At 36.9% G+C, this 24,004-nt stretch overlaps 1 long non-coding RNA gene across 1 annotated transcript in view; it reads left to right on the top strand.

Moving 5' to 3' along the window:
• LOC145524351 (uncharacterized) overlaps positions 1-24,004 on the top strand; it is a 227,133-nt gene that overhangs the window by 46,034 nt on the left and 157,095 nt on the right. Inside the window, exon 3 of the long non-coding RNA XR_014067422.1 lies at positions 17,363-17,408. This is a non-coding gene — a long non-coding RNA (uncharacterized LOC145524351). The remainder of the gene's footprint in view (positions 1-17,362; positions 17,409-24,004) is intronic.

A 24,004-nucleotide genomic window follows, 5' to 3' on the forward strand; every position in this document is an offset into this window, starting at 1 on the left:
TGAAAGACTATTTTACTAAACAAATAAAAAAATGTATTCCTGTGTAGGTCACTGATTTGGGGATGAGGACACAGCACCAAGAGAGGAGAAGTAATGAAGACAAACTTTCCCTATCTTGTGGTCTTAACTAGGTTTTCCCCCAGATAGAAGGGAGATAGTTGGCCATTGGTTACCATTAAATAGAATCATATATTCAAATTTTTTAGATGTGCTGTCATCCAGCATATAGTAAACTCAAGTATGAATAGAATTCAGCTATGAAGCCATCTGGTTCTGGGCTTTTGTTTGTTGGAAGATTTCTGATTATAGTTTCAATTTCCGTGCTTGTGATGGGTCTGTTGAGATTTTCTATTTCTTCCTGGTTCAGTTTTGGAAAGTCATACTTTTCTAAGAATTTATACATTTCTTCCAAGTTGTCCATTTTATTTGCATATAGTTGCTGATAATAGTCTCTTATGATCCTTTGTATTTCTGTGTTGTCTGTTGTGATCTCTCCGTTTTCATTTCTAATTTTGTTGATTTGATTCTTCTCCCTTTGTTTCTTGATGAGTCTGGCTAATGGCTTGTCAATTTTATTTATCTTCTCAAAGAACCAGCTTTTGGCTTTGTTGATTTTTGCTATGGTCTCTTTTGTTTATTTTGCATTTATTTCTGCCCTAATTTTTAAGATTTCTTTCCTTCTACTAACCCTGTGGTTCTTCATTTCTTCCTTTTCTAGTTGCTCTAGGTGTAGAGTTAGGTTATTTATTTGACTTTTTTCTTGTTTCTTGAGGTGAGCCTGTATTGATATGAATCTTCCCCTTAGCACTGCTTTTACAGTGTCCCATAGGTTTTGGGTTGTTGTGTTTTCATTTTCATTCGTTTCTATGCATATTTTGATTTCTTTTTTGATTTCTTCTGTGATTTGTTGGTTATTCAGCAGCATGTTGTTCAGCCTCTGTGTGTTGGAATTTTTAATAGTTTTTCTCCTGTAATTGACATCTAATCTTACTGCATTGTGGTCAGAAAAGATGCTTGGAATGATTTCAGTTTTTTTGAATTTACCAAGACTAGATTTATGGCCCAGGATGTGATCTATTCTGGAGAAGGTTCTATGTGCACTTGAGAAAAAGGTGAAATTCATTGTTTGGGGGTGAAATGTCCTATAGATATCAATTAGGTCTAACTGGTCCATTGTATCATTTAAAGTTTGTGTTTCCTTGTTAATTTTCTGTTTAGTTGATCTGTCCATGGGTGTGAGTTGGGTATTAAAGTCTCCCGCTATTATTGTGTTACTGTTAATTTCCCCTTTCATACTTGTTAGCGTTTGCCTTACATATTGCGGTGCTCCTATGTTGGGTGCATATATATTTAGATGGCTTCACAGCTGAATTCTACCAAAATTTAGAGAAGAGTTAACACCTATCCTACTCAAACTCTTTCAGAAAATTTCAGAGGAAGGTAAACTTCCAAACTCATTCTATGAGGCCACCATCACCCTAATTCCAAAACCTGACAAAGATGCCACAAAAAAAGAAAACTACAGACCAAAATCACTGATAAACATAGATGCAAAAATCCTTAACAAAATCCTAGCAAACAAAATCCAACAACATATTAAAAAGATCATACATCATAGCCAAGTGGGCTTTATCCCAGGGATGCAAGGATTCTTCAATATCTGCAAATCAATCAGTGTAACACACCACATTAACAAATTGAAAAATAAAAACCATATGATTATTTCAATAGATGCAGAGAAAGCCTTTGACAAAATTCAACATCCATTTATGATAAAAACCCTCCAAAAAGCAGGAATAGAAGGAACATTCCTCAACATTACAAAAGCTATATATGACAAACCCACAGCAAACATTATCCTAAATGGTGAAAAACTGAAAGCATTTCCCCTAAAGTCAGTAACAGGACAAGGGTGCCCACTCTCACCACTACTATTCAACATAGTTTTGGAAGTTTGGGCCACAGCAAAAAGAGCAGAAAAAGAAATAAAAGGAATCCAGATTGGAAAAGAAGAAGGAAAACTCTCACTGCAGATGACATGATCCTCTACATAGAAAACCCTAAAGACTCCACCAGAAAATTACTAGAGCTAATCAATGAATATAGTAAAGTGCAGGATATAAACTTAACACACAGAAATCCGTTGCATTCCTATATACTAACAATGAGAAAACAGAAAGAGAAATTAAGGATACAATTCCATTCACCATCGCAATGTAAAGAATAAAATACTTAGGAATATATCTACCTAAAGAAACAAAAGACCTATATATAGAAAACTATAAAACACTGGTGAAAGAAATCAAAGAGGACACAAACAGATGGAGAAATATACCATGTTCATGGATGGGAAGAATCAATATAGTGAAAATGAGTATACTACCCAAAGCAATCTATAGATTCAATGCAATCTCTATCAAGCTACAACGGTGTTTTTCAGAGAACTAGAACAATTTCACAATTTGTATGAAAATATAAAAAACCTCGAATAGCCAAAGCAATCTTCAGAAAGAAGAATGGAACTGGAGGAATCAACCTGCCTGACCTCAGGCTCTACTACAAAGCCACAGTCATCAAGACAGTATGGTACTGGCACAAGGACAGAAATATAGATCAGTGGAACAAAATAGAAAGCCCAGAAATAAATCCACGCAACTATGGAAACCTTATCTTTGACAAAGGAGGGAAGAATATACAATGGAGAAAAGACAATCTCTTTAACAAGTGGTGCTGAGAAAACTTGTCAACCACTTGTAAAAGATGAAACTAGAACACTTTCTAACACCATACACAAAAATAAACTCAAAATGAATTAAAGATCTAAACGTAAGACCAGAAACTATAAAACTCCTAGAGGAAACATAGGCAAAACCCTCTCTAACATAAACCACAGCAAGATCCTCTATGACTCACCTCCCAGAATTTTGGAAATAAAAGCAAAAATAAACAAATGGGACCTAATTAAAATTAAAAGCTTTTGCACAACAAAGGAAACTATAAGCAAGGTGAAAAGACAGCCTTCAGAATGGGAGAAAATAATAGCAAATGAAGCAACGGACAAAGAATTAATCTCAAAAATATACAAGCAACTCCTGCAGCTCAATTCCAGAAAAAAAACAGCCCAATCAAAAAGTGGGCCAAAGAACTAAACAGACATTTCTCCAAAGAAGACATACAGATGGCTAACAGATACATGAAAAGATGCTCAACGTTACTCATTATCAGAGAATTGCAAATCAAAACCACAGTGAGGTACCATTTCACGCCTGTCAGGATGGCTGCTATCCAAAAGTCTACAAGCTATAAATGCTGGAGAGAGTGTGGAGAAAAGGGAACCCTCTTACACTGTTGGTGGGAATGCAAACTAGTACAGCCACTATGGAGAACAGTGTGGAGATTCCTCAAAAAACTGGAAATAGAACTGCCATATGACCCAGCAATCCCACTGCTGGGCATACACACTGAGGAAACCAGAATGGACAGAGACATGTGTACCCCAGTGTTCATCGCAGCACTGTTTATAATAGCTAGGACATGGAAGCAGCCTAGATGCCCATCAGCAGACGAATGGATAAGGAAGCTGTGGTACATATACACAATGGAATATTACTCAGCCATTAAAAAGAATACATTCGAATCAGTTCTAATGAGGTGGATGAAACTGGAGCCTATTATACAGAGTGAAGTAAGCCAGAAAGAAAAACACCAATACAGTATACTAACACATATATATGGTATTTAGTAAATTGGTAAAGATAACCGTGTATGCGAGACAGCAAAAGAGACACAGATATATAGAACAGTGTTATGGACTCTATGGGAGAGGGCGAGGGCAGGATGATATGGGAGAATGGCACGGAAGCATGTAAATTATCATATGTGAACCGAATCGCCAGTCCAGGTTCGATGCATGATACAGGGTGCTCGGGGCTGGTGCACCAGGATGACCTAGAGGGATGGGATTGGGAGGGAGGTGAGAGGGGAGTTCTGGAAGGGGAACACATGTACACCCCATGGTGGATTCATGTCAATGTATGGCAAAACCAATACAATATTGTAAGGTTAAAAAATAGATAAACTAATTCAAATTTAAAAAAAAAAGAAAAAAAAAAGAATGAATAGAATCAAAGCCAGCTAAGTCTGAATTTGGAAAAAGGAAAAATAAAAGTCTGTTATCTCTAAAGAAATGTCGGTAGAAGCCTAGGTCAGAGGCTTGCCATCTCTAGGAAGGTCACCAGGTCATGATGCTTGGGAGTGGATAGTTATCCGAAGAGAATCCAAAGATGAGATGGCTGAAGAATTGTGAAAGAAAACAGCTATGGCTAGGCTACCGTGAACATGGTATTGGACTTGAAAGCAGCAAACCTCAGTTTGATGCCCTGCTATGTTCTGCACAAGCTGTATGATTTTAAGCACATGAGACAGTCCTTCTGAGCTTGTTTTCCTGTCTTTAAAAATGATACATTAACACCTATTCTAATCGCACTACAGCATAATGTGAAAAGTCAAGATTAGAGTGAGAGGCTAATAAAAAGCTATATTTTATCAGTTTTATCTTTCTCATTATACTGTAAAGTAAGCTACTTCAAATTAGTTTTTAAGAGAAAGATTACAGATGTATGACTAGAGATATATACAATACATATAAAAGATATTATTGCTATTATCCTCTACCATGTCCATGCCTAAAAACAGGGACTGTATTTATTTGCTTTTTATCAACATTTTTATTGAAGTATAGTTGATTTACAATATAACATTTATTTCTCCTGGAGAGCACAGTCCTGTAGAGCACAGCGGTTCAGTTTTATATATATATATATGTGTATATATACACACACACACACATACACAATTCTTTTTTTATATTTTTTTCATTATGGTTTATCTTAAGATTATTGAATATAGTTCTCTGTTCTACACAGTAGGACCTTGTTTATGTATTCTATGTGTAAAACTTTATATCTGCTTACCCCAACCACCTACTCCATCCCTCCACCAACCCCCTCCCCCTTGACAATCACCAGTCTGTTCTCAATATCTGTGAGTCTGTTTCTGTTTAATGGATAAGTTCAATTGTGTCATATTTTAGATTCCATGTTTAAGTGATATCATATAGTATTTGTCTTTCTAATTTATTTCACTTAGTATGATAATCTAATCTCTAGTTGTATACATGTTGCTGGAAATGGCATTATTTTTTTAATGGCTGAGTAGTATCCAGACAGAACTATAATTTAAGAAGATACATGTACCCCTGTGTTCATCAGCACTGTTCACAACAGCCAAGCCATGGACACAACCTAAATGTCCACTGACAGATGATTGGATAAAGAATATGTGGCAGATATGTATATATACAAAGGGACCATTCTTAAATCAGTTTAGAATCCCAAGAATCTTGTACATAATCAGTTCAGTTCAGTCTCTCAGTCGTGTCCAACTCTTTGCGACCCCATGGACTGCAGCATACCAGCCTTCCCTATCCATCACCAAGTCCTGGAGTTTACACAAACTTATGTCCCTAGAGTCAGTGATGCCATCCAACCATCTCATCCTCTGTCGTCCCCTTCTCCTCCTGACTTCAATCTTTCCCATCATGAGGGTCTTTCCCAATAAGTCAGCTCTTTGCATCAGGTGGCCCAAGTATTGGAGCTTCAGCTTCATCATCAGTCCTTCCAATGAATATTCAGGACTGATTTCCTTTAGGATTAACTAATTTGATCACCTTGCTGTCCAAGGGACTGTCAAGAGTCTTCTCTAGCACCACAGTTCGAAAGCTTTCAAAAGCTATACATGGTTATACTAAAGATGTCATATCCATAGACACTCTTATAGTTCTTATGATTCCTGTAAATTAAAATTGGTGTAAGTGCAAATAAACCAGTCCTGGTTTAAATAATTACCATAGTGCTTAGTCTAGGGGGTCTAGGGAGCTGATGTCTCATGGTATCATGGAAAAAATCCATAATAACAAAAATTTTACCCAGTTGCTCCATCTACTAATGGCATGGCCCTAGGTGAGAAGGAACTCTTTGAGACTGTTCTCCTACTAGTAAAATGGGCATAGTTATTTCTGTATTAAAGAATTTTGAAGCGTAATTGGCTCCACAGAGGTTGCTTAGTACAGGATCTGGCACAGAGGGGAAGCTAGTTTTTGGTGTTATGATAATTGTTTTGGCAGGTCCTCTGGGGAAGGGAATAGGGTCAGTTGGCTCTGATGGCAGAAAACAGCACAGATCCTAGTGGACAATTGAAGCTCAAATAGTTCTGACCATGCTTGCTAGTGTGTATTGATGATTCGTAGCTTTAGTGGCATACATAACACCTAGGAATCTTATTAAAGTGTAGTATTTAGTAGATCTGGGGCCCAATAATCTACAGTTCTAAGTAACTTCTGGATAACGTGAATTCTGCTAGTCTGCAGACAATATTTAGGGTAGCAGGGTTGTAGACTAAGGTTCCAGCTTTAGCAGGTAAAATACTGGGAGGGCATGCACACTGCACCCTGTCCCCAGAGTTTCCCAGCTAGTAGTTCTTAAAGTAATTCAATAGATGGATGCCATTGGATGTGACCTGAAAATGCTCATCTCTAACAAGTAACATCAGCATTAGATGTTATTGTAGTTAATGACTAGGGAACCACACTTTGAGAACTGTTGCCCTGGACTGTGTGGCAGACATCTTGGCTTCTTCATTGACCTTAAACAAATGACCTGATTTGCCTCAGTTTCCTCAGTTATAAAATAAGGATAAACTGAATAATTCTTAAGAATCCTTCTAGTACTAAAATCTAACTATTCCTACTGGCCTTTGTCTCAAACAAATATGCTGCATTGGTGACTGTGAAATGTACGTAAACACATTTTTGCCAATAGTGTTTCCTTCCTTCGAAAATGACCAATAATAACACAGGTTTACTTAGGGAAGAACACCTGTCAGCATCTTTTTTTGCCTTGGTATGTGCTAAGGCTAATTGAGAACTGATTTTTAAAAAAATGAAAATCAGAGCCTAGAAGTCTTGATCCTTCTGCCTGCTGTCCTCAAGAACAATCCAACGAAGAGCTCTTCTTTTTTGACTTAGAATAGTCAAGACTAGCCTTACTAATTGTTGTTTAGTATCCAGAAACTCGGAGAAAGCAATGGCAACCCACTCCAGTATTCTTGCCTGGAGAATCCCAGGGACGGCGGAGCCCGGTGGGCTGCCGTCTATGGGCTCACACAGAGTCGGACATGACTGAAGTGACTTAGCAGCAGCAACAGCAGCAGCCAGAAACTATACTGTGTACTTGATGTGGATCATCTTATTTAGCCTTCACAACTACTGTAAGAGGTAGTTACCAATCTCATTCATTTAAGTGGAAAACAAGGAGATTTAAAGTAAGCTACCCAGGTGTATACAGTGGTAGTGATGGAGCTAAAATTAATTCCTAGCCTGGAGAGCAACCTAGACAGCATATTAAAAAGCAGAGACATTACTTTGCCTACAAAGGTCCGTCTAGTCAAGGCTATGGTTTTTCCAGTAGTCATGTATGCATGTGAGAGTTGAACTATAAAGAAAGCTTATTGCTGAAGAATTGATGCTTTTGAGCCGTGGTGTTGGAGAAGACTCTTGAGAGTCCCTTGGACTGCAAGGAGATCCAACCAGTCCATCCTAAAGGAAATCAGTCCTGAATATTCATTGGGTGGGCAGATATTTAAGCTGAAACTCCAATACTTTGGCCACATGATGAGAAGAACTGACTCATTGGAAAAGACCCTGATGCTGGAAGGATTAAAGGCAGGAGGAGAAGGGGACAACAGAGGATTAAATAGTTGGATGGCATCACTGACTCAATGGACATGAGTTTGAGTAAGCTCTGGGAGTTGGTGATGGACAGGGGATCCTGGCGTGCTGCAGTTCATGGAGTCGCAAAGAGTCAGACATAACTGAGCGACTGAACTGAACTGAGCCCGAGAGATGGCAGAGACCACATTCTTAACCACTAAGGATGCAGAACAGAGAAGAGAAAAAAAGGAGGAGAAGGCTGTTTGATGCTTTCAAGTTTCAGTTCAGTTCAGTTCAGTCGCTCAGTCGTGTCTGACTCTTTGCGACCCCATGAATTGCAGCACTCCAGGCCTCTCTGTCTATCACCAACTCCCGGAGTCTACCCAAACCCATGTCCATCGAGTCGGTGATGCCATCCAACCATCTCATCCTCTGTCGTCCCCTTCTCCTCCTGCCCCCAATCCTACCCAGCATCAGGGTCTTTTCCAATGAGTCAACCCTTCGCATGAGGTGGCCAAAGTATTGGAGTTTCAGCTTCAACATCAGACCTTCCAATGAACACCCAGGATTGATCTCTTTTAGGATGGATTGATTGGATCTCCTTGCAGTCCAAGGGACTCTCAGGAGTCTTCTCCAACACCACAGTTCAAAAGCATCAATTCTGCGGTGCTCAGCTTTCTTCACCGTCCAACTCTCACATCCATACATGACCACTGGAAAAACCATAGCCTTGACTAGACGGACTTTTGTTGGCAAAGTAATGTCTCTGCTTTTAAATAAGCTTTCAAGTTTACTAATCACTAATAATGGAGTCTAATGACAGAGTCAAAAACTACAACGAGGTTGAAAGATTTCAAACAGAAAAGAGTATAAATCTATGATTTCAAGAACATTCTAAACTAATCTGTGGTGACAGAAGTCATAGCAGTGGTTAGCTCTGGGGAGAAATGGGGGAGTATGGAAAGAAGGAAACTGTCTAGGGTGAATGAAAATATCTGGATATTGGTCACAAGGACTTCCCAGGTGGCACTAGTGGTAAAGAACCCGCCTGCCAATTGAGGGGACACGAGAGATGTGGATTTGATCCCTGGGTCGGAAAGATCCACTGGAGTAGGAAATGGCAATCCACTCCAGTATTCTTGCCTGGGAAATCTCATGGGTAGAGGATCCTGGCGGGCTGCAGTCTCTAGGATTGCAAAGAGTTGGACATGTTTGAAGCTTAGCACTGAACTGAAGTGGTTATGAGGACATATATACACACACACATGCAAAACCTCATTGAGCTCTGCATGTAAGATTGTGTACTTTATTGCTTATTAATTCTACTTCAGTTAAAAAAAGGTACCTGAGAGCAAAATGCATGTGCATACACATACATGTATGCCAACATTTTCTAGTTTATATTAAGCCATATACTAATGATTCCTCACTGAGCTTCTTTCTATAGGTCAGTCAGAATTACCACTCCATTTCACAGATGATTTAAGCAAGGTAAAGAAATCCGTAGTGCATGACTGATTTTCTAGTTCCCAGTATTCTTCGTAACTTTATATTAGTTAGACAATGTGAGCTTTTGTGCTTGTGGCTAGACACATTTGTAAAAAAAGGCAAAATTAAATATAAAATGTATGATCCTAAGCCATAAACTATAGTCTTTTCACCAGCATGTGATTTTAGGTATATGTTCAGGATGTTTCTAAAGGAATAGCTGTTTTTAGTGAACTGCTTTATTTGTTAATATTCAGTTCACCTATACTTTTCTTAGCTTGGTTTATGATACTATATCTCCTTATTTCTTTGTAAGTTAATGGAAGATAATTCCCTGAGAATCCCATTTGTTATGTCCATCCAATCATAAGGTCACTTTAGTGCCCTTATTAAGTAGCACTCTAAAGTTTAATAATTTTTCTGGCACCAACACTTTGCCATTTCTCCCCCAATGTATTTTGTGTAATTTATTCTTGTTACAACTCATCCCCCTTCATCTGCCCATAAACTGCAGTCATGATATTTCATGATATTGCCAGCACCATATAATTTACAAACGGCCTTGCATACCTAAAGTTCTGTTTAGAAAGAAAGAATAAATTGTTGCAGAGAGAGCTCGGTTAAACAAGTGGAATCAGGAAGTTTCATTAGGGAGAGCTCAAAGAGATTTTTATAGTGGTAGTTTCTTATTCTTAGACAAGGAACAGACGCTTGCAGAGGGAAATAAAGCAGGCGGTTATTTTGTGTTCCTAATTAAATTGTTTGCCACCAGTAGCAAAACAGAATCTGCCACTGTTCCATAGGCAACATCAAGGTAACTGGCATTGGTTCCTAAAAATATTTCAGTGCAAAGATTAATAAGAACAATTCTCAGAGAAAGGACTTGTTTAGGACAAACCTAAACAAACAAACAAAAAATAAATGAATACCTTTGAAGTACTTTTTGTGCATGAGAGATCGGCCTGAAATGTTGAAATGAACAAAAGCCTAGAATTCACAGGCGGCAACATTTTAAATCTGTCCTCTGAAGAGTAGGTAATTCTCTAAGCTACAGAACAGGAATCCACCGCTGTCCCCACACCTTGAAGTACAGTGCCTATTAAATGAATCCAGAGTACAAACCATAAGAGAAAATGTCCAGCTCTGTCTCCTCCCTACATTACAATTTTGAACTGGATTTTCTATTCTTTCTGCATGGGTTTCATTAAAAATAACTGTTATCGCTAAATGTACTGGAAAAATAAATATTTTAACTGCAAACTCCTTTTCATTTTCTGTTTTGGAATAGTACAAAACTAGTATTATTTTTAAATATTTTAAAAATTATATTTGTTACATAAAGTGTGAGAACTTGTGAGTCTTATTACTGCTTTGAGAAAACGTGTTTCCCCAGTAAAGGTGTCATTCTTTAAGTATGTTTGTCTATTCATGTTATGACTGAGAAATATTGAACAAGTAATGCTAAGGTTTAACCGGTGTTTACAGATTCCCATTTTAAGACACATTCAGAAGCTCTAAGAATTAAATGATTCTCCTCCCCCCACCTTGAAATTACAAAATCAAGTGAGGGGGAAAAATATTTACGTCCTATAATTGTAAATAAGATTTAAGTCCTTTAAGATTTACTTGCTAATACTGCTGCCTGATTTTAGTTTCCAGAATAGCGGTAAGTAAAAAAATTTAAAAAATAAAAAGTCAAATATAAATGAAAAACACTCCCTCGTATTAAGATAGGAACCCCCTGGTGTTTGAAGCTGAAATTCAGTAGAGAATCTCACACACTCTCAAATATGGTATCATTACTTTCCTTTAGCAGAAGGGATATGATAGGGCTGACAAATGTGATTTCTGTTGGTAGAAAAGAGAATGGGATCAGTTCCCTTTATGAACACATGAAAAAGCCCATATAACTTTAGAAACCTTGGTGTGATTGAAGATTAGTAGATTTTAGCAGATCTCTCTTTTAAACAGTTTTCCGCTATCCTTTGATAAGCCGCTTCATTTTGCCATCTCAGGATACCAGTTGGGGATGGCTGGTATTTTTTCTTGCTGAGTGAATGACATCACAGAACCGGCATACCCCAATAGCAGATAAAAGGTGCTGCATCCACAGAGCCGTGAGCACCTCTAGGATCTGGGGAAGCAGGAAGGAAAGAACACAAACATGCAAACTCCTGGTTAGGTGGCTTTCATTGTCTAGGTGTTTATTATTTGTATGTTTGTTTTTAAAGAAAGACATTTTCTGTCTTTGAGATTCTGGAAATTAATGTAGGGTGGTTTTCTTCTTTGCTTGAGAAATGTGATTGTAAATGTCACTTCTGTGTTCATGAAATGCTGATATTAAGAAAATATATCATGATCCACAAAAATCTAGACACTGATTTTGTTAGCTGTTTTGCATATAAAATATGTTCATAAGGTGGTACAAATAATTCTACATATGGCGTAATAATCAACCTATGTATGTGCTATTGAAAGACAATATTTAAGAATTACAGTATATTCCTGTTTTCCTAAGAAAATTAGGGAGTGCATTTAATTAATGCTGAAATGCAATAGAATTCCTATGGAAATACTTATGACATCCACATGCATACCAAATAAGTTCATGATGATCAGTGTTATTACAGTGAATACCAAATGAATTAATAATGCTGGGACACTCAAAATGAAGTGTTACCAAGTGTTGTGGTATAACAAATACGGTTAAATATTGTGTGATTAAAGTTATTATAGGGCTTCCCTTGTGGCTCAGCTGGTAAGGAATCTGCCTGCAATGCAGGAGACCTGGGTTTGATCCCTGGGTTGGGAAGATCCCCTGGAGAAGGCAAAGGCTACCCACTCCAGTATTCTAGCCTGAGTCTCAGTCAAAAGAAAGCAAAATTTCATGTCTCTTGTAGGGAGTTAAGAGGGGAATCAAACTGCTCTTTCTAAGTACTGTGATTCTTAACTTTGAACAGTCCCTGGAAGTATTTTCCCACGTACTATAATCATTTAAATCACCTTGGTGCCAAGTGGCAGAGGAGGTGGGGGAGGGTGGGTGGAATGATGGGGTTGTGGGGTGGGAGGTAGGTGGGGGAGAAGCAACAGAGAATACCTCAAGAATTCAGCAAGTTGTAAGTGTATGTATGATTTTCTGTAGTTTGCATATTAAGAAAAGGAGTTTTCAGCTTAATTATTCTCCTCTAATGACAAGCTTATTAAGATAACTATTTAATATGTATTTCAGGACAGTGAGGCAGTGATAAACAAGGATAGTTTCTTTAGTTTTATAGCTGAAGTCCCACTTTTCTGTGTCAGACATTTTCTGTGTCCTAACAATTTCTAAAATAAGTTGTTTTTTATACTGTATCCCAACTATATTTGTTTTATACTGTATCCCAACTATATTTGTGTAAATTATCTCCACACGTTCTGTTGTAGAAAAGCTGGACTCTACATCTGCATTGTATTATTTATGCACTCAGATGTAATACATCGTAACAATTCATATCTATTATAGATTTAGTAAGACGTGAAGGCATAAGTGGATTTAATCAGACATGTAATTATTTTTATGCCTCCAACTCAGAAATATGTGTAAATGAATTTATGGTTATTTGGCAATCAGTGGAAATGGTCTTTATAAATGTTGAAACAGCTGCTGGCAAATATATTTGCAAAAGAAGGAAAACGGCACTTATCTTCTTGTTGGGTAAATGATGAAGGAATATTGTTAGCTGCACGCAGTACCCTAGCTGCTAAATATTTGCTTCATCATCCTTAATATCACATAAATATACCCTAAACATAAGAAAAACCTTGAGTTTCTTTCCTTCTGTGATAATGGAACACTTTTTTTTATAGGAGGATTTTTAGAACACATCTATATCCTAAAAAGCTTTTTCTCTAAGTCTGAGCAGTTTCTGTCATGATGTTTGACTTTTACATTCCCATTTATTCTGTTATTTGTGGTATTACTCCAGTTCTTGAGGTAGAACACTCTCATTTAAAATAATGGGCCATGATAATGCACACACTTTAGATATGTTGATTCTGGTGTCTATTAGGATTTCTCTCTTTTACAGTAGCTTTAAGACATTTGTAAAACTTTTCTGCCACAGAGAGTAAAATGCAATCCCTGTACTACCAGATTATGACTTTGTTGTGTTGAAATGTCTAATAAATTACATATCAGTAAATGTAGATCTTGGACAAATACTCCGAGAAGATCTAATTTTCTAAAAGTGCATCTTTTTCCATTCTTTCAGGTTTTCAGTTTAAATTTAATGCCTTTGACTGATGAAAAATTAATAGCCCCAGCACTTGAAATTTTCTTTATTCCCTGTAACAGAGAAAAAAGCTAGACCTCTCTAATGTGTCAATTATGACCCTGATAGATTACCATATGAAGAATTATTTCATTTTTCTTGGATCAAATATAAAACAGCTATAATATATTTAAGTTGTACTAAAACAGTCACGCTGAAGACACTCCCGCACACAGTGTGAGGGCAGGCAACATAAATAAAGCTGTCATTACCTTTACAAGGTGAGCTTGGATTTGAGCATGCATCTGGGTTTTATGCAAATGATGATTTCCTGTACTAACCCTTTGAGTGATACTCAAATAATAACACACCACTGACTTAAAAGTCACTTGCATCAGACTTTTGTAAATCACGGGGTTCTCTTTCACTCAGGTATGTTGTTACAACGATCAGTAGCATTTCCAATGAATTACACACTGACCAGTTGGAAGAGCTTCTGCCTGTTATTGGAGCAAACTCTGTGCAAACCTCGTCTGTCAGATGCAGCACTCCCAGCCCTCAGCCCCTTCACCGGAGCTGAGTTCCTTGGCAAACTATAGACTGCCCTCTGTTGATGGAAAAAGCAATGCTCAGTGCAGGACACATGGAGAAGCTTTCCGTTAAGTCGCAAAGCTGCGATTAGCCGGTACACATTTGTGATGAAAAAAATCACATTTTAAGCTATAAAAATATTGATTTAATGGGTACTGATAGAGTAAAACTGTTGCAAATTCAGAGAGTTCAGAGGCAGTTGTAGAATTATATCTATTTACACACACGCACAGCTTATTTTTCAGTTTCTACATAGCTGGAAATGCTAGGTAAGACGATTTCTTTTTATTCTGCGTAGATACTGATTTACCTACACACACTGTGCTTCCATTCAGTTATTTCTGAAGCTGAATCGAAAAGTTGGCATGAATAATAATCCTAAATGCTCAAGGTCTATAATTTAAATAATTTTAAAGTGAAAAACTGTAACAAACAACTCAAATGAATAGGGAAATTTCTAATTCCCTCAGGCTCAAGGAAGGCTGGGGGTGTTTAGACAGAAAGCAAAATCGCGGAGAGCAGCCTCCAGCGCTGTCTCTGCAGGGCGAGAAAAATGGATAACCTGGTTTGCTGTTAATGGCTTTCAAAGGACGTTCTAGTGAACCCTTATAAAACAGTAAATTTTATTGCAATTTTAAAGTAGTCGTTCACTGATGCTTTCACTTTTCACAGTCTTTCACTTTTTCTTTCTTCGTTTCTATATTTCCGTTTACTTTGAATTGGAAGGTGGAGGGGGGTTGGAATCAAATCTCACAGAAGTGACAGCTTTCCATTTTAAATCCATTTCACATGTTAATTAGTTTAAAAGCAAACTTGAAAAAATGTTAACTTGCACCAAATACAGGAAGCATTTTAATTTGTGTGACTTCCTTGCCTGTTTTGGATAAAGACACTCACGTTGCTACTGCATGTTTCAGATGTCTTCTGTCTAAGAGACTGAATGTGGGCGATCTTTGTGCATTTTAGATACACAAAGCTGTAAGCTGCTCTTGTGCTTATATCTGAGTATCTGCAACCACAAAATTAACCTTATGTAGGAATTTGATTGCAATCTTCAATTCCACTGTTAGAAACGGAGAGTTTTGTTTTTTTTTTTTTCCTGAGGTTCCATTTGCAAATGCTAAATGAAATTGAGACTTAATAAATTAATCTTTATGCTATTGCCAAAAGACAGTGCTACCAAGAAAAGAAAGGGGGTATGTTAAATTGGATTTTTCAGATATGTTATCAGTGTTGATGAAATTGATCGGATAAATTACTCAGTAACACTTTTCATTTTTCTTACAGAGAGGCTAAGAAGTGGTTTTTTGTTTTGTTTTTAAGTAGTTTATTTAAAGCTTTAAGGAGTCTTTCTTTAAGAAGTTTTTCTTGACTTCTTTAAAAAACCCAATAGTTTTCTATTTGAAATAACTTTGTTAATGTGAATTCAGATAATTTTCACAAGATTTGTTTGCATAAGGATGGGACGTATGCTGAGGAAATAATTTAAAATGTGAGTTGAAATTCTCATTGACAATGATCTGATGAATGGGGCTGGTGATGCTTCAGAAGTTGATGTACACAGCCTAAATAGCTGGATGAAAACTGAAAAATTCAGTTAGCATACCTGAGATATCAGCTCACTAGAACCTCTTTATTAGGAGGAATTGCAAATAGGAGAATGAGATCCTGTTGGATTGACAATGTACTGAAGTTTGTTAAGATTCCAAAGGGTTTTATCAATAGTCCCTAAACGTGCTTCCTACTTTACCCATCTTAGCTCTTGTATGTTGATGTGGTATTTTTTTAGCTTTTTTTCCCCCGAAAGCAATATAATATGTTTTTTTAATCAAAAGTATAATTACCTCATTTCGATTTCTTTTTTCAAACAGTAAAATTAACACTTAGGGACAGAGAACAGAACCTAAGTGTGATAAACACTTTTTTTGTTGTTGATACTTAACAATGAAAAAAACAACACAATTATTAAAATGCAGATGTATAGAAAATGAAAATAAAGTTCACAGAACTTTTTGCTTTGCTTCCACTACTTTAATTGAAGCTTGAAACTAAAATAAATTTACATTTCAAGGAAAATCACATTTTAAAAATTAGAAATAGCTAAACTCATTATAATTTGCTTTTACATTTAATAAAGAGTATTTAACTAATTTTTCTCCTTTTCCCAAATATTAGTGTTATTTACATGGATTGAATTGTAAAATAGTCTCATGACACTTGCAATATTTATAAAGTAAAGTTAAAGAGGTGCTAAATATTTAAAAACAGCCCACCAGAGGGCAGTCAGCTTTTAGTCTAACAGATCTGAAGTAGATAAATTTATTAGTTATGGTTGGATTTTAAGTAAAATATCTATTTAAATTACATTTCCTTTTGCGTCTACAAGTTGAATGAAATGTCATGACTTCACATTGAGAAGGTTAAGACCTCAAACTTTTTGAGTAAAAATTATTAAAGGGTGAACAATTCTAACTTCTGCCCTCTGTACACCCTCACACTCAGATTTTCCATTGTGATATTAATTTTTAGTCATAAAGTAAGATTTGTTTTGATTTGAGATGCCTTGGGACATTAATATTTTTTAATCAATACAGACTTTAGGACAACTTCTTTCTGAGAGAGTCGAGGACAGAGACAAATTGGGGGGTGGCACGGAAGAAGGAAGGAAAGGAGGTTAAGAAAAGATTTTGTTTTCTTGCTCACCTCTGTCTCTTAACTCATTCCAAACACATCTACTATGGTTTTATTGGTGAATAGTGTGCTTAATAATATGGATTGTACAGATTATACAGAGGAAATTCTGGTACCTGTGTTTGGAGATTGTATGATCAGTTCATGGTTTGTTTCTTCATGCAGATACCATAGGTGTGGGCACTGATATCCTCTCATTATCTTAGTAGTGGTAGATAATATTATTTATTTAAAACAGGAGTTCAAAAACACTGAGATTCTTGTATATACAGTTTGTTTAAAATAAGGACAAGCCATTGAGGTTTGCATAATATTTTGTCACTGTTGTTGTTATTTGCAAAACTCTGGTTGTTACAATTCTAAGCCCTAGAAACAAAATGGTCCTCTAAAGCCTGAAAAAGAGAACATGAGTAATAATAATTCCTTATGAGGGCTTAAGTGCTTTCAGATATTCTTTCACTTGCTTTTCTGTAATAACCCTACAAGATATTGAGACCTGGGTTAAATCACTTGGCTATAATAGCAGAACTGAGACCTAGATCTCATTCTCATGTTGTTCATTATCTTTTCCTAGAATTGGAGAAGCCAAGAAAGAAGATAGAGCTGTGGATCCCCCAAGGGTAATTTGTTTATTTTTATTGTTTTTGTCAAAATGGAAACCAAATTTTTGTGATTATAAAAATCACCTATGTTTATAGGAAATAATGATCTCCCAACTACAGCAATTAATTGTTGTTGTAGTTCAGTCACTCAGTCGTGTCTGACTCTGTGACCCTATGGACTGCAGCATGCCAGGCTTCCCTGTCCTTCACCATCTCCCAGAGCTTGCTCAAACTCATGTCCATTGAGTTGGTGATGCCATCCAACCATCTCATCCTCTGTCATCCCCTTCTCCTCCTGCCTTCAATCTTTCCCAGCATCAGGGTCTTTTCGAATGAGTTGGCTCTTTGGATCAGATGGTCAAAGTATTGGAACTTCAACATCAGTTCTTCCAATGAATATTCGAGGTTGATTTCCTTGAGGAGGACTGGTTTTAATCTCCTTGCAGCCCAAGGAACTCTCAAGAGTCTTCTCCAACACCACAGTTCAAAAGCATCAGTACCTCGGTGCTCAGCTTTCTTTATGGTCCAACTCTCACATCCATACATGACTACTGGAAAACCATAGCCTTGACTAGATGGACCTTTGCTGGCAAAATAATGTCTCTGCTTTTTAATATGCTGTCTAGGTTTGAAATAGCTTTTCTTCCAAGGAGCAAGCGTCTTTTAATTTCATGGCTGCAGTCACCATCTGCAGTGATTTTGGAGCTCAAGAAAATAAAAATCTGTCTCTGTCCTCATTGTTTCCCATTTGTTCGCCATGAAGTGATGAAACCAGATGCCATGGTCTTTATTCTTTGAATGTTGAGTTTTAAGCCAGCTTTTTCACTCTCCTCTTTCACCTTCATCAAGAGGCTCTTTAGTTCCTCTTCATTTTCTGCCATCAGGCTGGTGTCATCTGCATATCTGAGGTTGTTGGTATTTCTCCTGTCAGTCTTGATTCCAGCTTGTGCTTCATCCATCCTGGCACTTCTCATGATGTGCTCTGCATATAAGTTCAATAAGCAGGGTGACAATATACAGCCTTGATGTACTCCTTTCCCATTATTGAACCAGCCCATTGTTCCATGTCTGGTTCTAACTGTTGCTTCTTGACCTGTGTACAGATTTCTCAGGAAGCAGGTCAGGTGGTCTGGTCTTCTCATCTCTTTAAGAATTTTCCATAGTTTGTTGTGATCCACACAGTCAAACACTTTAGCATAGTCAGTGAAGTAGAAGCAGATGTTTTTTTGAAATTCTCTTGCTTTTTTGATGATCCAGTGGATTTTGGCAATTTGATCTCTGGTTGCTCTGCCTTTTCTAAACCCAGATTGAAGATCTGGGAGTTCTCAGTTCACATACAGTTGAAGCAGTTAATACTCTTAACATTATGATATATATATTTCCAGATATTTCCCCTGCATGTGTACATATTTTTAAAAAAATGGGATCACGATATATACCCTGTTTCATAGCCTCTTCTATTCACATTACAGTATATCATGAACACCTTTTCACATCATGTTAATAATAAAAGCTAACATCCGCTGAGTGCTCACCATTCACTAGGCACCCTTCTAAGCATTTTATACGAGTTATTGTATTAATTCTCATAATATCCCTCTGAAGTAGATAATATTGTTTCCTCATTTAGTAGAAGAGAGAAGAGATTAACTATTGGATGACACACAGAGCTTATATCTTGAATTTTTGACTTTTTTAAGGCGTCCAAGCATTCTACTATATGAACCATTTAACTATTCTTCATTGGTGAGCAGCTTCCAGTTTCTGAAAAGCAGAATTTCCAGAAAGGGGAATTCTAGTATCCAAAATAGTATTCCTTGATCTGTACAGATAGACATTAAACCATTCTGAGGTGTTTTTTTGTTTGTTTGTTTTTTTAAATATCACTGTTTCCTTGTTGTTGTTGACCCTTTTTCCTCTTCACTCATTCCAGAAAAATGACCCATACCCGTTTTTCAGGACTTCTGAACCGACCCCTTACCACTGCCACTGAGAGACAATAGTTCCAACTCAGGAGTGAAATGCCCAGAGTTAAACCTTGACTATGCTATTTACCAACAGGATGCCCTTAGGTATTACTTAATTTCCTCAGGCTACATTTTTCTTATCAACAAAATAAGTAAGAAAAGGCACCTACCTCACAGAGTTGTTTGAAAAATGGCATATGCAAAGAGCCTGGCAAATAGTAAGTTTTCAATATATTTGGGAAGGAAATGCCCCATTACTGCTTGATTGGGGACCTTAAGGTGAAATGGAGTGAGAAAAGTGTATCCTACATTGTTATAAAGACAAACTCTCATCTAAGTACTAGGCTTCTAAGGACATTGAGAATTCCAAGTTATAGTCTCCTTATCTTGAGTGACACATGAAGGAAGCTTGAAATGAGTACCTTTCTTGAGTATGTTTGAATAAAAATTTGTTTTCTGCCATCCAGTTCAGTAAACTTGTGGGAGAAAGGAGGCTGAAGGAGGACAAAATAAACTATAAATTCCTTTCTTGACATCCTTCTTCTTGTAGTGTCTCTAAATACTAAATTATGAGGATTTGAAATATGTACTAAAACTCACATTCCATCACCCAAGCTCTGAACTGTCTACAGCCAGTACCAAGATTCTAATTCCAAGTCTGTTCCTCAAAACAATTTCTGTTTCAGACATAAGGCTCCGCTATTAGCTGGCCCAGCTCAGTAACTGTCAGAATTTGAGATTATTAGTTCCCAAACCCATTGCTAGCAGGTAGAGCCAGAGCTTTTAGCTAAAACATCAGTGTTGTTCTTCCGAGCATCCAGGGTGTGGAATTGCTTCTGATGTGTGCAGTTGTAATTCCAGTTGCCGCACAGTAAGACTGAGTGTAAACCACTCTCAGAGACAGAGGTACTGATGAGAATTTGTCCAAATTGCATAGAATGGTGGAAATCCCCGTAGCACCTGGTCTGATGCTTGACCTTGAATACCATTTGGTTATCCACTTCTGTAATGCTCATTTTCCATTTATTTGTAAGGAGAAATTCTTGAGTCTACACCAAAAATAGTACTTGATTAATAGGCACTCTTTGGGATTTAAAAACAATTAATTCAGCAGCACGGTCCCTCTGGATGCATGTCCAGCTACTCCTGTTCTTAGTCAGAAACATGGTCAATGGAATAAACCTTAGTGAAGAAGTTAGTCCCTTGGAGCCTAGGTAGCCTGATTTTTCATAAACTTCATTACATGTACTTTTCACAGGAATCCTCATAATCTGGCATTATGACATTTGACCAAGCTTTAAAAGTTCATATGATGTTATAACTCAGAGTGACAGAGCTGGTGTTCAGATGCAGGTCCTTGGAATCTATGCTCTGTACTTTTTCAATAATTCTGGAGCTGCTTTCCCCCATGGATTTTCCAAAAGCTACCAATGAATGCAAATCCTCATAGTGCCCTGGATAAGGCCAAGGAATTCCATATTAAGAGGTTTCTCCTTCACTGGGGATGAAGTACTAAAGGTACTAAAACACACATCAAAACTGACATGTATAACCCTTATTTTTCCTGCCTGTATTTCAGAAAGTGATAAGTACCAGTCCAGCTACCAATATTGAGGGCTAGAAAATATCCTGAAGTAATCCAGTGGGCCATGTCTTTTTTTTGTGTGTGTGTGGTCAATATAGCAATCCCTGGATTTACATCAAAAATGCTCAGAAGGCCCTAGTGTCACAGTTAAGAACTGCATCCAGTTACTTAAAACTGTTGGTCTAACTAGCCCTGAGTGTAAGCCAAATAAAAGCCACAGAAGAAATGCCTAGGTTTTCCACCTTGGTACTGTGGTTGCTAAGCAGACATGCTTCCTCTTCTAATGTTTTAACATTTAAATTTTACTGTCTTCAGAGAGATGTTAATTTTCCTGTGCTTCATTTTCATTTTCAAATTTCTAGAGCTCAATGACGCTTTCTCTTTAAGGTGTAGTGAAGCAAAATTTTTCCCATGAAGTGTCAATCAAGGTAGCCTAGTATCAATACCAGACAATACCTAAATCTCAACAACTTCACAATACAGAGATTCATTGCTCACTCATAGGATATGACATCTCCATTTGCCTAGGGACTGCTTCATGTGGTTCTCATGCTGAGACCTGGCTGACAGAAAAGCCACTGTATGGAACATTCTGGTCACTATGTCTGAGGAAAAGCAAGCTCTACAAGGGCTCCCAGCATCATGACTCCAGTCTGGAAGTGACTGTTCTTACATCTCTTTCATAGGAACAAGATGGCCTTTTCCGACCCACCACAAGAGGGCCAGAAAGCATTGTCCCAGTGGAGCAGAAAGCTGGAGAGAGTCAGCATCCCCCACTCATTGCTGGTGCTACCTGGAAAGTTTTTGCATTTTAGGGGAAAAAAAAAGTCTCTTCAAGATTCTGTGTTCTTCAGACTCTTGTCTTTTGCACATTCCTGTCCACATGAGAACAATTTTAAATATTACAAGATTTGTATGTGAAAGGAAATTTGGGAAATAGGAACACGCATTTTGAGATGTCTGTGTTCTACTTTCCATTCAGAGCATAGCATCCAAACATCTGTTCTGTCATTCCTGTATGCAGTCGTGCAGAGGAGTACTGAGTGTCAGGCAGGCAACAGTGAGCCAGCACACAGCCTGACAGTGTTTCGGGGAGACAGCCCCCGCAGGTCCACACTACACAGTGTGACAGGAGGATAAGGTGTCCGAAATCTCAGAATCGCACCCAACCCAGCTGGGGTGTCCAGGAGACTTTCCAGAGGAAGTTAAATGTATTACAGGAAGGAGGACATAATACATTTAGTGCATTTCTTTTCCATCTTTTCCCCCAAGCCTGGTTTGTTACTTTTATATAATTTTTAGAACACTTTTTAGCCAAGTGTGTAAACTGCTATTAGGTAAGGAAATTATGGTATTCCAGCTCGATAGACTATGTAGCCATGAAAGTGACAGTTATTGCCTCTTATTATTAAATAAATGGACAAGATATAGGAGACAACATGAAAAATGGACACTTGAGACTTATATATGGGATTGTGGGTAAAATTTTCTTATGAATTTTTAACATGACTGTAACAATAGCATGTTACTGTTATGATGTAAGGCAATACATGTACACATACCCCAACACTAAGCAGTCCTTTAACTGTGGCCTCAGTGTTCCTGTCAGAGAATAATTCTGAATCTGTTTAGCTGAGACATTTTTATACTTTTGATTTTGTGCCTTAGTGTCTACATTCTGTGAATCATCCATGGTAGAAAGATTAAGATTTGAAACCTGGTTTTAACTATCTTCTATATGCTGATAACTACAAATTTAAAAATCTAGCTCTGGATGCAGATAATCCAACCCCCTACTCAACATCCCTGCTTAAATGTCTAGTAGAAATTTCCTTCCAGTAAATCAACAGCATATGAACAAAATTCATAAATGCAGAATTTTATGGTGCTGATACAAAAAAAAAAAACACATATGTTAACTAAGATCAAGCTTGTACTGTATTCCTCAGTATTTTATTGCCTTAGCCAGGGTGTCAACTAACCATATAAATATCAAACATTAAGAAGTACAAATCAACTTACTAAAATATCTGTCAGAGCTTTCCACATTTGTCAAATTTGATGTATTGCAACCTACAGGGGAAAATACGTGTATTAGAAACTCAAAAATAATTGAATAACCATATGTTATGAATTTGAGTTATTTGAGTTATTTGTTATTATTTGAGTTATTACGTAAGCTTAAATGAAGAGAAAAAAGAGTTAGGAAGACCAAGTTATATTTACACACTTTTGTTTGTTACAAATTTTCTACATGTTGTAGAGACATTAAGCTGTGTATTACTTATGAAGGAATTTTAATCTAATTGGACATGTTCAAGTTTTATTAAAAGTATGTTTCAGTCTGTTCTAGTTGCTTCAAAGAATAGTTGTAAATTTAATACACAAGTCATTCACTTAAAAATTTTTTTTTTAATTTTGACTAAAAAAAGGATAAATCCTCACTTTGAATAAGTAGTTCCTCTCTTAGGCAGGAACCAACATCTTGTGTAATGATGAAATACCAAAAGCATCACCATTAAAAAAAGATGTCCTGTATCATATATTATATAGCATTTTCTGAATATTCTGACCAATTCATAAGATGTGAAATAAAAATAAGGGGTATAACTTTTAGAAGAAAAAGATAAACTTTTATGAATAATATGTTATGATTTATTAAAACAAAGCAAAAATTACCCCATGAAACAACAGTAGTTACACTTGATATCTCTTAAATGGAGAATGATTATTTTTAATCAATAAAATTATATACTCAGCCAGTGAAAATCTCAGTATCATCAAGAATTTTACTAAAGTAATGGAGAAATATGAAAAATTAATCACTATTTTAATTAAACATAAAAATGTTAAAAATATAAAAATCTGACATTATGTTCATGTTTATGGCAATGCACACTTAAATGTAAAAGAAAACATGCAGTTATTATAAGAAGAAACTAAAACCTTTTTTTCTGAGATTTTGAAAGACTTTACTGAAGATACTCTGTATCTCCCTCTCTGTAAGAAAGGTATAATAGTAATACCTACCTTAGTAAGCTTGTTGTGAGGACTATGTGAGT

Source organism: Giraffa tippelskirchi, chromosome 10 (genome assembly GCF_054371585.1).
Source record: "Giraffa tippelskirchi isolate mGirTip1 chromosome 10, T2T-mGirTip1v1.2.pri, whole genome shotgun sequence".
Taxonomy (NCBI): domain Eukaryota; kingdom Metazoa; phylum Chordata; class Mammalia; order Artiodactyla; family Giraffidae; genus Giraffa; species Giraffa tippelskirchi.